This window comes from Tiliqua scincoides, chromosome 1, assembly GCF_035046505.1.
Source record: "Tiliqua scincoides isolate rTilSci1 chromosome 1, rTilSci1.hap2, whole genome shotgun sequence".
In the NCBI taxonomy this organism is placed as follows: Eukaryota; Metazoa; Chordata; class Lepidosauria; order Squamata; family Scincidae; genus Tiliqua; species Tiliqua scincoides.
In genome coordinates this window covers 254011716-254025694 of record NC_089821.1, presented here as the reverse complement: position 1 = coordinate 254025694, position 13979 = coordinate 254011716, and the positions used below count along the sequence as shown (strand labels likewise).

Sequence of the window (13979 nt, the reverse complement as noted above, 5' to 3'; positions counted from 1 at the left end):
AGTCATGTGTGAGTCAGTGACAACTGTGACTTGAGTGCTTGGGGACAGTGTCTTAAGTGCGATTGAAGTCAAGTCACCCCAAGTCGAGTACCCACCCCCGTTCATTCCACTAGCAACATTGCCAAATTCTTAATCAGAAGAACAGCAGCAGTTGTCAAACTTCTTACCTCTGCAATCCACGTATGTGGTGGGTTGCAGGCCCTCATCGGGTGTCATGACACAAGGCACTGACATTCATCGCTGCACATAATTTTGGTAGCAATCCTTCATTGAGCATAATATTTAGTTCATTCCTAATTGTGGACCATGGCACAAATGTTTAGTGCTTTGCCTGGGAATACTGGGTGCTGTAGGCTTATACCATAGTCTTTCGAGACTGAAGGTTGCCAACCATTCAGCAATCAGATTACAAGAAATTTTTTATATCTTTCATCATTCTTAAAGACAAGCTGATTGCATTCATTTAAGACTGCCATCCAACGCATGCCTTCCTGGGAACAGGTCCCACTAAACACAGCACATTGCACTTCTGAGCAAATGTGCCAAGAACTGTGAGATTTGGACATTCTTTCCCATCTTCTTTTGTACTTAGGTCTATTTCCTTCATGCTGCAAAGAAGTCAGGAGTCAATTCCCCAGTTTTATGTTAAAGTGGCTAAAAGCTGGCACTTCTAACCTTCTAAATATTTCATTATCTGTTAAGCTATCCAGCTCAGAAACATTTTTTTTCCACAGAAAAAAATCATTTCTTTTTTAAAATATTAAAAGTTAGGCAATAAATATTTAAATAGTTATTTCCACACAACAATGAGTTTTCCTTTTAGATAAACATAGTGCAGCATTTCAATGTCCATTCTGAATATTAAAACTCCAGATGCCCCCAGTACTGATTATAAATATGGTTTTCAGTGACAATTATTCTTTTTTTTTCCTGTTCAACAGGACAAACACTGGCAAGATTAATAATGAAAAGGGAGAGGGGAAGGAAAGTTATTGTTAGCAAACCCTAGTTATCCTTGTTAAGAAAAGCATGAACGTAACCCTAATATGTTTGTAAAAAGCAATTTATTAATCAGATATTGGGGTCCAATGGACTCCAATTTAATCATAGTTTCAAAAAATGGCAAGATGTATTTGACAAGGACCCCAGTTCCATGTAAAGCATATCATTTTATTTCTGTTTGTACATAGCACCAGTGTACCACCAGTTAATTAAGAAAGGAAAACAAGCAACTGTTACCCTGCACATGCCTGATCTCGTCTGATCTTGGAAGCTAAGCAGGGTCAGGCCTGGTTAGTATTTGGATGGGAGACCGCTTGGGAATACTGGGTGCTGTAGGCTTATACCATAGTCTTTCGAGACTGAAGGTTGCCAACCAAAAAGAGATAACTGGCAAGGTTCAAAATATTTTAAAAGTAAGCCTTTGGATTTAGATGTTTTGATGTCTTGAGTGTTCTTGGAGGCCTCTGGTGCCACTGTGAGATACAGGAAGCTGGACTAGATGGGCCTTTGGCCTGATCCAGAAGGGATCTTCTTATGTAGACTGTTTCAGGACTTGAAATTAGAGGTAAATGAAACAAAATCAGAATGCAGGCTATGTAAAAAAATTTTCTTGATAGATTTACATTCATAGCTGCAGTCCCCTTGTTCACCTCCAGTGCCCAGAGGAGCATGATAGCACTGTACAGGTAACCCTGCAAATGCTGCAACAAAATTAGCACCTTCTCAATTCAGACCTCCCCACTTATGGGGTTCAATGGGATCTAGATTCTTCTTTTCCTATTGGCTATCCAAATGGCAAGAAACCCTAGCTCAGCCCCAGGACTTTCCTTTAGCCATGGTTAGGAATATGAATTACCAATGGACAAGTGTGAGCAAAACCCAGCAGGGATCATGATTTTCTCCTGGCCCTTTGTTCTACCCGGGCCAGGTTTCAAACAAACTGGTGCTGTAAATCAATATCCAGGTTAAGCTTTTTCTGTGGACACACAGGTTACGAAGAACATAATGGTGAAGATGCCTAAACAGTGTCAGAGCCCAATCCTGAGCATTGAACTCAGAAGTCGCATTATATTAAATACAGCTTTCTCCCAGGTAAGTATGGATAGGATTGCAGCCTTAAGGCAAGCCAGCTTCATATTACACAACCCAAAGCTTCCCATTTGTGTGAGGGGTCCTGTTTGCCACTACCAGGAAAACGTACTATATGGGGACAGCAGAGTGTTCCTCTTAGTGCTAGTAAGGCTGGAGCCACTATCCTCCACAATGCTCCTGCTGCAGCATTGCTCTGCAGTGATGGTACATTAGGACACTGTGGAGGGCAGTGGATCCAGCCTCTCTGGCATTCAGTGGAGTACAGTTATTGTTGCTGGTTACAACTGTTAAGCTCACCAGGGCCCAATGATATGGCGGCTTCCTGATATAGCCCACCAGATGGCACTTTGCCCAGCCCCCCCCCCCCAACCCAGAACCAGACCTGGTTGCTATAAATGTTTAAAAAATGGTTGACATCTCCTTAACTTAAACTGCATTTATCAATGTAAAGTCACCATTTATCTTAACGGGAATAACAAAGGTTATGTACATGCAACTAATCAACCAATCACACATTCTTCCCCTGCTTATCTCTATCTCAATTTCTCTTTCTTTCCTCTGTTGTTTCCCTTCCTTTGATCTTTAGGGTGGGGGCTGTCCTCTTGCCCTTGTGCAATCATAATGAAATAATTAAACTGGAATTTTGGTGGGGTCATTTAGACCCTCCCTGGGGAAGCCAGCTGTGGACTCAAACTGGGAACTCTGGCAGCAAGACTCAGGTGCAAGACTCCTGTGCAAACACTCAGGTGTTTCTTTGCGCCACCACCCCAATTTCCAAACAGAGGCACTGATCAGCTAGCTCTCTGTTGCTAAGCAGTACCATCCATTTAATGACTGGAACCAGCAGCAGTTCTTCGCCCTGGGTGACCTGAGGATCCAACAGGGGCCTGGGCAACCCCTCAGAACAGTTGCTCCAGGTTTGTTCCCTTAGGGCACAATCCTAACCAGGTCTACTCAGAAGTAAGTCCTATTTTTTCAATGGGGCTTACTCTCAGGAAAGTGTGGTTAGGATTGCAGCCTTAGTTTGTGCAGTGACATTCAATAAAGCAGCAGTACAAATCTTCCACTGCCTCTCCCTTAGTCTTGACACGACTTGACTGCATCACTTTGTACTTAACCCAGGTCTAACCACAACTATGTCTTCTGCCTCTGGTCCTTCTGATCCTTGTCTGACCTGGTGGTTGACTGTAGCCTGTTTTGACCACAACTGCTGCTTTTGACCCACTTCCTGGCACCCACTGCCTGGCACCCACTTCCTTAGATGGACAGTGCTTCATTTATCCACATTCACTTAGAGCAATGGTTCCCAAACTTTTTTGACTGCGGGCTCCTTTGGCCTACTAGGCCACTGGCCGTGGCTCCCCATTAGTGCTACAATCCTATACATTGTATAGAGTGGCAGGTTTTCTGTAAGGAATCTGCTGCTCCCCGGTTGGTTTCTGCAGCTCCCCAGGAAGCCACAGCTCAGTTTGGATACCACTGATTTAGAACCCAAGTCACCACAATCCCAGTTTCACAAAATCCTCAAATTAAAATAAATAAATAAATAAATAAATAAATAAATAAATACAATGGGACAGGAGAGTTAAACCCCATCAAATGATCAGCTCCCCTTTTTGGTAGGCAAAAAGAAAGAGCATGAAGTAGTATATGTGATAGAGAAAAAGGTTTTCTCCTTTTTATTAAACCCAAATATAAGAGGGTTTCAACATCTACAAAAATCAGTCCAGACAAATTATTTTTGAATTAAATGTTGGCTTTAGAGGTATCTTTTCTCATAAGAAATACGGAAGGCATGTGGGCTATAAAGACAAACATATGTATACTGTCAATAGTTGCACCTGTTCAATTACAGTTTATTTCAGTATGGAGAATCCCAGACAGCCCCTAGATGGCAATACTATCAAACAGTTTTTGTATCACAAGGACTTAATGATTAACAACTAGCATTCAGTCATCCAATATACTCAAGGCAGCCATTAAAAAAATAACAAAAATGATTTCATTATAGATTCTTTTAATAAACATTTATGTCTCAGAGCCTTGCAAGTGGAAGCATTCAAACTGCCATCGCCAAACTTGTACAGCCCCATGCAAAATTATGGACTGCAGGTTAAAGTATATAGTGCACACTGAATTTCATGCTTGGCATAAAAATCTGGTGTCAGAAAGCATGCAACATGATTCAAATTAGCTTTGCTATTAGATGTGGGTTGTATTAATAGTTTTTTATGAAGACAGTTATCTATTAGGTTTCAACAAACAAACTTTTAAAAGCCTACAATTTATACCCTACAGTTTAGTAGTGGAGATGGGGGTGGACACCCAAAGGTAAATGATTGCTATGAAGTCTTGGAGTTTCGAAGGAGCTTGATTACAACGAGCCTTGGAGTTGAAACCAACTCAGGATTATATACAGATACCTCATAAACACTGTTAATGAGTGTGATTTTTCCTTTCACAATCAACAACTCTAGTCCAGATACATGAATGCTACAAAATTAAGGATTTCTACAAAGTCTGCTACAAATTAAATTGCATTCCTTATTCCTCTGCAATGGTCCTCTACAACATTCCTAAATCAGTTCAAGATTCCTTGATAGCCTCTTTTCTGGGCCCCACTGAAGGGGTAGGAAGGCTTTGAAATGTTTCAAAGGAGCTGCAAGTCTCAGAAATCATGGATGGGTGGAATACATCATCAGCGTCATAAGCAACTGTATTCAGAGTTCATGTTACCTCCATGTCAATCTCCCTGAGGTCCATCTCCTGCTTCTCCTACTCAGGGATGTAGTTGGGGGGGGGGAGCAGAGGAAAGAATGGAGCTCTGGGACTTCTACAGCAGGAGCAGTGATGTCACCAGATGCTGCCTTTGCAATTTTTTCAAATGATCTTAGATGAGAAGAAGCATCAGGCAAATGGTAAATGGAGAATTTTGCCTAGTGGCATGCTAATATTTAGGTTACTGTATTTCTGCAAAGACTGCCCAAGAGATGTAGCTCATGTTACGTTAAGGCTACAATCCTATGCAAGTTTACTTGGAAGTAAGTGCCATTGAACACTGTGAGACTTCTGATTAAACTTACAGATGCTAACACCCTAATGCAGCTTTTATGTTTATCTGATAGATATTTTAATTCAATTTTTTTTCTAGATTTGATTTAAACTATTGCAACCCACTCCATGAGTGTGGGATAAAATGAACCAGATTTTTATATAAAGCATAATGAATTCCAAAGAACGAGTAAGTTACAGATGAAGAAAACCTCTGCGAACTGGGCAAAGAAGTGCCTCTCAAAGTGGTTAGCAGGAGGAGAGCAATTGTCCCTCTTCACCCCAGCATGACATCTTTTCCGGAGGTGTTGCAGGTACCTTATTTATTTATTTAAGATTGTGAACCCTTTGGGGACAGGGGACCTTTTATTGATTTATTTTACTATGTAATTGGCTTTGTGAACTACTGTTGAAAAGCGGTATATAAATATTCGAAATAATAATAATGTGTAATATAAAGAAATAACAGGAACAAAAATATGGTCAAGAGCAGGAGTGTCAAACAAGGTCCACAGGCTATAGGAACTCTTCATCCAGCCCAAGAAAGCTCTTTACAATATAGCTGCAAAGTTCTGCATGGCCCAAGTTTGGAGGCCTCCAATGCTGTTCCAATATCTCACAGGACTTCAGAATCTAAGAGTTCAAGGACTCTTTTGAAGTTGTAGGAGACCAAAGATGGTGGCCACCAGATCATAGCAGAGAAAGAAGGGCTGGGATAAATAAAAGGGAGGCACGAGAGAGGCAGGGGAAAAGAGGAGGAGGGTTAGAGAATGAGAAGGGAGACCTTGAGAGAGATGTTTGGCTGGCAAAATCCCATCACCACCTCCTTGCGGTGCTGGCTGGGAACAAAGATCGACTTTGATCGGGCCAATAGTGAGGGCAGTCAGCAACAGACGGTGTAACATGTTGACTGACCGAAATTCTTTCAGTCGCATCAGTAAGCAATGCCAAAATGACATCTGGATACGAAAGCTAAGGCATAACATTCAGGCGATGCGCACCATCCATGCTCGAAGGGCGTGAGAAGAAGGAGAGATGTTTGGAAAATGGAGGAGGGAAATTACTTCCTTCTTAACAACATCGCTTCCAAACTTCAGCAGGCACTTTGAGGGCCCTATGCCTGAAATGAGTTTGACACTCCTGGTCCAGAGCATGTCATGGTTGTACTTGTGTGCCATATGTGTACACTGAGCTGATGTGGTGTGGTACTTAGAGAATGGGGAAATCTGGGTTCAAATGTCTACTCAACCACAAAGCTTTACAAGGAGCCTAGTGCTAGTTACCATCTCTAAGCCTAATCTATCCCACAGGGCTGTTGTAAAGTAAGGATCAAAGAAGGGAGAACTATGCGCCATCCTTGGACGAGGAGAAAAAAAAGCTGATAGATGAAAAAAGCAAAACATGATTTTTAAACCAGATTCAGAAGCACATTTGAAGCACATTTCAAATCTTGATAATCCAGCCAAAAATAATTTGTGTCATTTTGTTTTAGACCACCACAGGCACAAAGAGAGGCAGGATTAAAATGTTTAAACAAATACACACCTCTAGGTTCTTCCTTAGACGCTGCCAAATAAGAGTTTTCTTTTTCCATCAAAAAAGACAGAAGATGCTTACATCTTAGAAACAATTAGCATCTCCTACTAAGAGTGAAAAAGGAGGAGTGTCCCTAAAAGATTACAAGCCCAATGTTTGTACAAATCTTTCTGAGCAGCTCTTGGGCATGGTCAAAAACGATTCCATTTTTAACATCTTGACAAATTTATACCTTGTCCTGTGATTGCCTCTGACTACTTGAAGTGCCCCAAAGGTGGAACAAGGGTCAAGAGGTTTGTGTAGGTTGAAAAGGATCAAAAATTAGCATTGATTTGTGGTTGTCAATAACAGACTGCATGGGCAGAGAGTCTCTGTACAAATGTTTAAACTGCACAAAACTACACAAACTCGTCATCTCTGAATCTATCGACCTGCAGTTTCCAGGATTGTCACTCTGGTCGTTGTGTTCTGTTTGAAAATCTCCCAGCATACCCCGGTGTTTCCTTCCTGCGATGTAGAAAATGATTTAAGCAATGTTTGCTGTATTAGTGGAGCTGTTGTGGCATCTGAGAGCTGATGGACAGGTAATACGGCTATTTATCACTTCTTTGGGAGTAATCATCAGGACAAAGAGTGCCATTAATCAGAGACATTAAGGAAATGACTGCTTCCAATGCTCCTTGAGAAAATTTATTTTTCATCACTTCATTCTCCCTTTGTATCTCTCCTTCAATTTTAAGAAGAGCAATGCCAAAGCTTAGGGTAATACGACAGTGCAAATATGCAATGACAGAAGGGCACATCTCTTACCATTCGCAGGTGCTAACATGTGACACAGATATAATACATGTATACATGCACAATTGCACATGGCCGGTTTGCATTGTTTTGAGGTGAAAGGAACACATACAAATGGATGAATGTGCAGATGCATGGGGGGAACAGGAGGGGTCACTGTGGCCCCCAATTCAAAATTTACTGAATTTCTTTTGGTGGGCTTGCATTAATAAAGAATTTAGATTGGCTTCAGAGCTGTTGTTTGGCATTCCACTACCAATGCCAATAAATTAGATGCCAGAGATGTGATATGCAGCCTTAGGGACATACCGAAACTTCTGTTGCAATGACTGCTTGTGCCTATGAAGAGTTCTACTGTGCTGTTGCTAAATGAGCAAACAGCTGCAAGTCTCCCCAGAGCCTTTGGGCCCAATCCAACCTAAGTTGCCATGCAGCAATGCAGTGGTGCAGGCAAAGGTTAAGCTACAACTTGCACTTGCGTCAGCCGCTGCAAGTCCACAGTGCCTCATGTCAGCTGAACAGGCCTGGGAACAGGGATAGGATACAGAATGCACCACTGCTGCTGATCACACCCCCTTCCAGACCTGATCTTCCCATCAGGTCTTCCCATCAGTGGCTGCCCTGTTAGCCACTCCTTGCCCTCTCCCCACCCCTCCGTGCCCCATTCTATCTCTGAGCTGCTCAGAGTGGAGCTTACTTTGCCCAGTGCACTGCTTCTTGCACTGGCCAGCAGGCCCAGTTGTCAGAACGTGCTTTATGGCATGTTTGCAACAGTCTGCACCAGCAGAGCAGTCTCTCCAGTGGTGCAGCAATGGACCATTAATGTATTGTTTACATTGAAAAATTAAAGGTGTTTGTGACAGATGAGTTCCAAAATTTCAAGAACCACATAATGCAGAAAATCATGCAGCCCAATTTCTGTGGTCCTTATTGTTTCTCTAGTACCATGTAATGGGGCAAAGGGTGGGGTGTCAACACTATAAAAGGCTGCAGAGAATCAGGTCAGTAACCTCTATTTACAATTAATGGGCCTTGCTCCTCCCCCAGGAATTGTTCCTGCAGATGCCCTTGTACTTTACCCCACACCTATAGGACAGTGTATGCATGTGTGCAATCCCCCAAGGTGCTCCCTTATGCATTTCAGTTGTTGCCCCCAAGTCACTGGGACAGAAAGGGGAACCAATGGATCCTAGAGCAATGCATTCCGGGAATCCTTTCTGCCTCCTAAGTGTCCAGGCTCTTTGGTGTTTTTGGTGTTTTTTGGTGTTGCTAGCTGCTGGAAATCTTACAGTCCAAGCCTATGTATGCCTACTCAGAAGTAAGTCACAGTGAGTTCAATGGAACTTACTCCCAGATAAGAGTATATAGGATCACAGCCCTAGTCCTGGAAGGAGCGCTTGAGAACTTTTCAGAGAAGCTATAGGATGTTTTCATTCAGTTGACTTTTTATGTTGCAAAATGGACTTGTAAACCATCCTGATCCTAAGAGATGAAGCAGGATGTAAACAGAAATGAGCAAACAGATAAATAAAAGCATCTGGGCCATCAGGGACAGGCAGCAACTGTGGATAGAACAGGCTTGAACTCCATTAAACCTTCCTTGGGGAGACTTGGCAAAGGGTTTTCACTCAGATTCAGAGATTAACTGGTTGCTATACTGTACTTTGGAACCAGGAAATAATTTCCAACTCTAGATTAGAGAGGCCAGATGAGTGATCTTAAGGACTGGGAAAGTTGCCTTTTCTTATCTAAGGGCCAGTTTAGCCATGTACACTCATAATTTGTTTGCTCCTCTCTCCATTATCTATACCAGAGGTGATCTGTGCAGCCCACAGAAGCTTCCTATCTGGTTTTTGGGACTCTCAGCTGCTGAGCAATGCTGAGGTGTCACTGCTGAAAGGGTGGCCTGTATGATAATTGGGCTCCCCCATATCTTCAAATATGATCAAGATTTGTGTATTTTCTCTTTGCAACTAATGAGTTCCTACAAAGTGCTTATTTCTAGTTTTGACCTGTTTAATGACATCACTTCCTGCCAAATGACATCATCACTTCTGGCCTTCATCAGACATCATGAATGCTATTTGGCCCACTGTATGACATGAGTTTGACACCCCCCCCCCCGATCTAAACCTTGATGACCCACAGCTACTTTGACTCTACTGAAACATAAGCACAGTGACATGAAAAAGCACCATTAAGCAATAATACATTCACACACAGTTATCTTGAATTACACGAGAACACAATTTGGCTTTTCCGTGCTTGGATTGTTTTCTGTTGTTGTTACAAGTTAGCAGCGGGGGGGGGGGATGAAATCAGCAGTGCCCCCCACTATAATTAGGACCATGGCATGGGTAGAGGGAGGATTTTAGGGTCCAATCCAGAGGAATGCACGCCAGCTCACAGCCGGTGCACACTGTCGCAAACATTCTGTAAGGCACATCTGCAACAGTTACCACCGGCCCAGCACCAGAGCTCTCCTGAGCACCTGGCGGTGGAGAGGTGAGTGGTGGTGTGGGGAAGCATTCCAGGGAGGGAGGAGGGTAGAGAGACGCCATGACAGAAGGAGGGAGCTGGGTGGGACTGGCGGAACTCAGCTCTGCCAGATTCAGGTTCCCGTGTTGGGCCTTGCAACCTGACACAAGGTGTTTTGCCTCTATGCCAGCTAAATTGCCGACACAGAGGCTAAAAGTCCCATTGTGGGGCTACTTCTCTTAACCCAGGGAAGCAGATGAATGTCCCTTTCTCCCAGGGAGCCGGCCTGGCTGCCTGGCACACTTATGATGCTGCGGCAGCCATTTTGGCACCACAGCAGCCCTGTGTGCCGGGCAGCTCAGGATTAGGCTGCCTGTCTTTTCCCCTCACCATTGTACCAACCTGTATCAGGGGCCCCGGCTACCATTGAAAACTTCTCTCCTATAAAAAAGAGAAGCTGCGTGGGCTTGATCCAGGTCTGATGGAGGGAAAAGTTTAAAAGCCCCCTCATGGTCTCGTTCAGAATGGGGGCTCCCTGCAGCTTATTTTTAATAAAAAGAAAACAAGTGCACAAGAATCAAACTGTATACTTAATGTAATGTTAGTTGGGTTCTCAGTACCATTTATGTCCACTAACCTATAACTATAAACCGAATATCACAGGCACCTTGGAATGATTGGAGGACATATAGCAGCAGTGCCTGGCAGTCTGTGTCCTACATGAGCTAAAAGAGACTGGGTCTGTATTTGATCACAGTCGAAAATGAGACACTACTTAGTGTGGCTGTAAATTGTTTTCTTTCTTGGCACCCCTTGACAGCGAGGGATTTGCTGCAGTCCCAACAAGAGCCTGAGTTCCCTGCTTTGACTTGAAAACAAAGCCCCGTGAAGAAAGCCAGTGGCTATATTCGACAAGCAATTGCATTTAGCACATTGCACTCAGTGACTGTGTTGGCTTTTTAGGTAGCAGGCGGCTTTTCAATGATCAACAACTTTGTTGCAGTTTCGCTGGCTCAACATGAGAGAAACTTCTTTCTTGGTGCCAGTTTTTGACTTGCTCACTGGGCTATTATAACAAAATAAACTGAGTGTTTTTTTTTAATCTGAAAGAATTCTTTTTATATCCACAAATTCTATTTGAAAACCAATTCCTCTAAAGAAACATGTTCTACACCTGTGATTTTTTTTATATAAAACATAAAAAGGCACATAAAAAGGCAATTGGATTTTCCTGTACTAATTAATTTTCGCAGTCTGCTTCAGAACATGATCTTGACATCACAAATACACACACGCACACTCTTGTACTAGGACTCTGTACTTTTGTGGATATCTATCAGGCAGGCTGAATCAGTAACACTGGTTTTGAGCAACTGGCCTTAAGAGACAAGTGTACTGGTCCCTGTGCTAGTCATTGCCAATATATAAATGGACTTGCAGAGTATTAAATCACATTATAAACAACAGCAAACATGGTCTGCCAGTAAGAGTGATTTTCTCTTGTGTTGTTAAAGGCCTTATATCCTCACTTGCTCATTCATCTGCCTCAACTATCACTATTCCCCCAAGACAGTTGTTGGGGCCCCTCCCTGATGCCCTGACTCCCGACTTACCCTGGAGCAGGCACCCCATGCCTAGGGTGGGGAGACTTCCCTGCCCTTGAAGGGGGCAAAGCAGGTTGGCTCACCCCAACCAGCCAGAGGGGGCTGGCAGGGCAAACAAGGAACATTACAGGAAACAAGCCAGGAACAGGAAAGGCCTTTCCTGCCCCACCTGGAGGAAGGGGAGGGGCCAAAGGGGGCAGGCTTGCTCCACAAAACAGAGAGGCCAGGGATAAGAGGCAGTCAGTGTGAAGCAGGGAGCTGTGAGGTGAACAGCTCCTAGGCCAGGTCTGGCAGCTCTGCTAGGGAGGAGGACAAGGGTGCTGGAACCCCCTCCCTCTCCAGCCAATCCGAGGCCTCCCTGGGGGTGGGACAAGCCTGCTCCAGGCCCCTCCAGGGCAGGAACCCTACAACAGTTTTCCATTTTCTGGTACCTCTCCTTGGTAAACCCCTTTCTTTGCGCTGTGGCAGAGGTTGCCAAACTTGCTGGGCTGCAGTGTCCCTGAAACCAAGAAGAGAATGGAGGTTCTGGGTTTGGAGGCCTAGCACAAGCCTCCAAAGAGCAGTTAGAGGGTCAGGGTGGGCAGGTGGGTTTTTCTTGGCACATGGTTTTTATGAGCAGCAGCTATGCCTACCACGCTGAGCTTCCTGCAGCTGCTTGGAGGCTCGCGCCACAGTCTCCCTGCTGGGACAGCGTAGGAGGCCCACAATACCCTAGCAAGTGCCTCATGATGCCCCAGGGCGTCACGACACACACAGACTGGGAACTGCTGCCCTTTGAGTATGCTTTGTTAACATTTTATTATTTTAACAAGTTAAGAATTACTACTAGAACTGTCATTCTTCAAATCTGAACTTCCTATAGTCCCTCAGCTTCACATATCCGGGCAGCAAAGTGTGTGAGCCTGCATGTGTTCATGCGTGGAGAGTGAGAGTAAAGTCTTCAGCAGTGTGTATTCATTGGGGGAGGGGGGAGGCTGGCAGTGTTCCTTAATATGAGGATTAGGGTGTTCCAATTGTATTCCTATTTTCCTTTATTCAGTACTGGACAGTATAGATAGTGTATATATCCTTCCTTTTCTCTAGCTTGCATTCAGTAGCAGAAGGACAGGACTGATAGGAGACCCTAGGTAAGACTTCTCTAGGACTGTTACCTGATTCCACCAGCAGATGAGTCCTTCATTTATTTATTTTCTCCCAAACACACTACCTATCCTTCTGTTAAAAAAAAAAAAAGCTGGTACAAATGTCTCCTTGCCCCAAGTCTCCTTACCCAGCAGTTGAAATTCCCCCATGGGATACAGTGGAAGCCACACCAGCACCATTGCTTCCGTACAGGAAAACTTAGGTAGGATTTGGCTGTCTTATGGCAAAAAATCAAACCAAACCCTGTGAGTGGTTCTTGGTTTTCAATCTTCACTAACTTTACAATCAGCTACCACTGATGCAAAATAATACATGTATGTTGCTAAAATCTGTATACTCTATATGGTTGCTCACTCGAGGATGTGCAGGTGAACTAGTGGGTAGCTGATGCTGGCCATGAACAAAGCCCAAACTACACATGAACCTTTGGATTATGACTTCCATGTGAATTTACATGAAGTTTTTGTTTTTGTTTTTGTTTTAAGCCAAACATCCATTGAGGAACGTGATGAGTACAGATTGGAATAGATCCAAAAAATGGAAGAGCTCTTGATGCTACTGAGTTTTCAAGACACTCTATTTCCAGACTTGTTCTTTTGTATGCTAGGTTGCCTGCCATTATGTTTATGTAATTCTGACAGTGTTCTTAATGACACACTAACAGATTGTAAAACACGCTGCTGGCATTTACTTGTTTTTTATATTTTTAAAACAATGTCCTTCATGTAACAGTAGTTAAGCGCGGCAGAAGGACATCATTAGAGCCATGGTTAAACTGTAATTTACACCATTAGGAAGGCAGGAGCAATTTTTATTGCCTGGCAATTTTCTTGCTGAAATATTTGGACCATATGGCTCAATTTGTGTAATAACCTTAATTTCAGCACCCTTCAGGTCTGCATTCATCTCCTACGGAATGGTAAAATGCGGTTTAGCAGAAAAGGCAACTGTCTATACTTAGAGAGTTGAGATTAATAACATGTCACGTCCTGTTTTTGGTGAAGGAATTCGAACAGCGGCCAGATGGTATCTCTACAAATAACTGTCAGGGGTCTTGATCTAATCAATACAACGTATTAATACATCTCCCTTCGCTGTTCCTCGAGGGGCTGGTGCACAACATCTGGAAAGATTGGGGGGACCGCCAAGTAGAGAGCTGATTCTTTTCAGAATCAAACTGAGCCCAATTAATTTTTCATGTATACTTGATAACTGTTTCATAATGAGCTATGTGTCTTGACGGATTTAGGGTTGGCAGTATGGGCCGCCCGTGTT

The 13979-nt window shown here is 43.4% G+C and overlaps 1 protein-coding gene across 1 annotated transcript in view; it reads right to left on the bottom strand.

Annotated features, from left to right (window-relative positions):
- Nucleotides 1-13979, bottom strand: part of USH2A (usherin) — a 567365-nt gene that overhangs the window by 44992 nt on the left and 508394 nt on the right. The gene's annotated exons all lie outside the window — the stretch shown is intronic.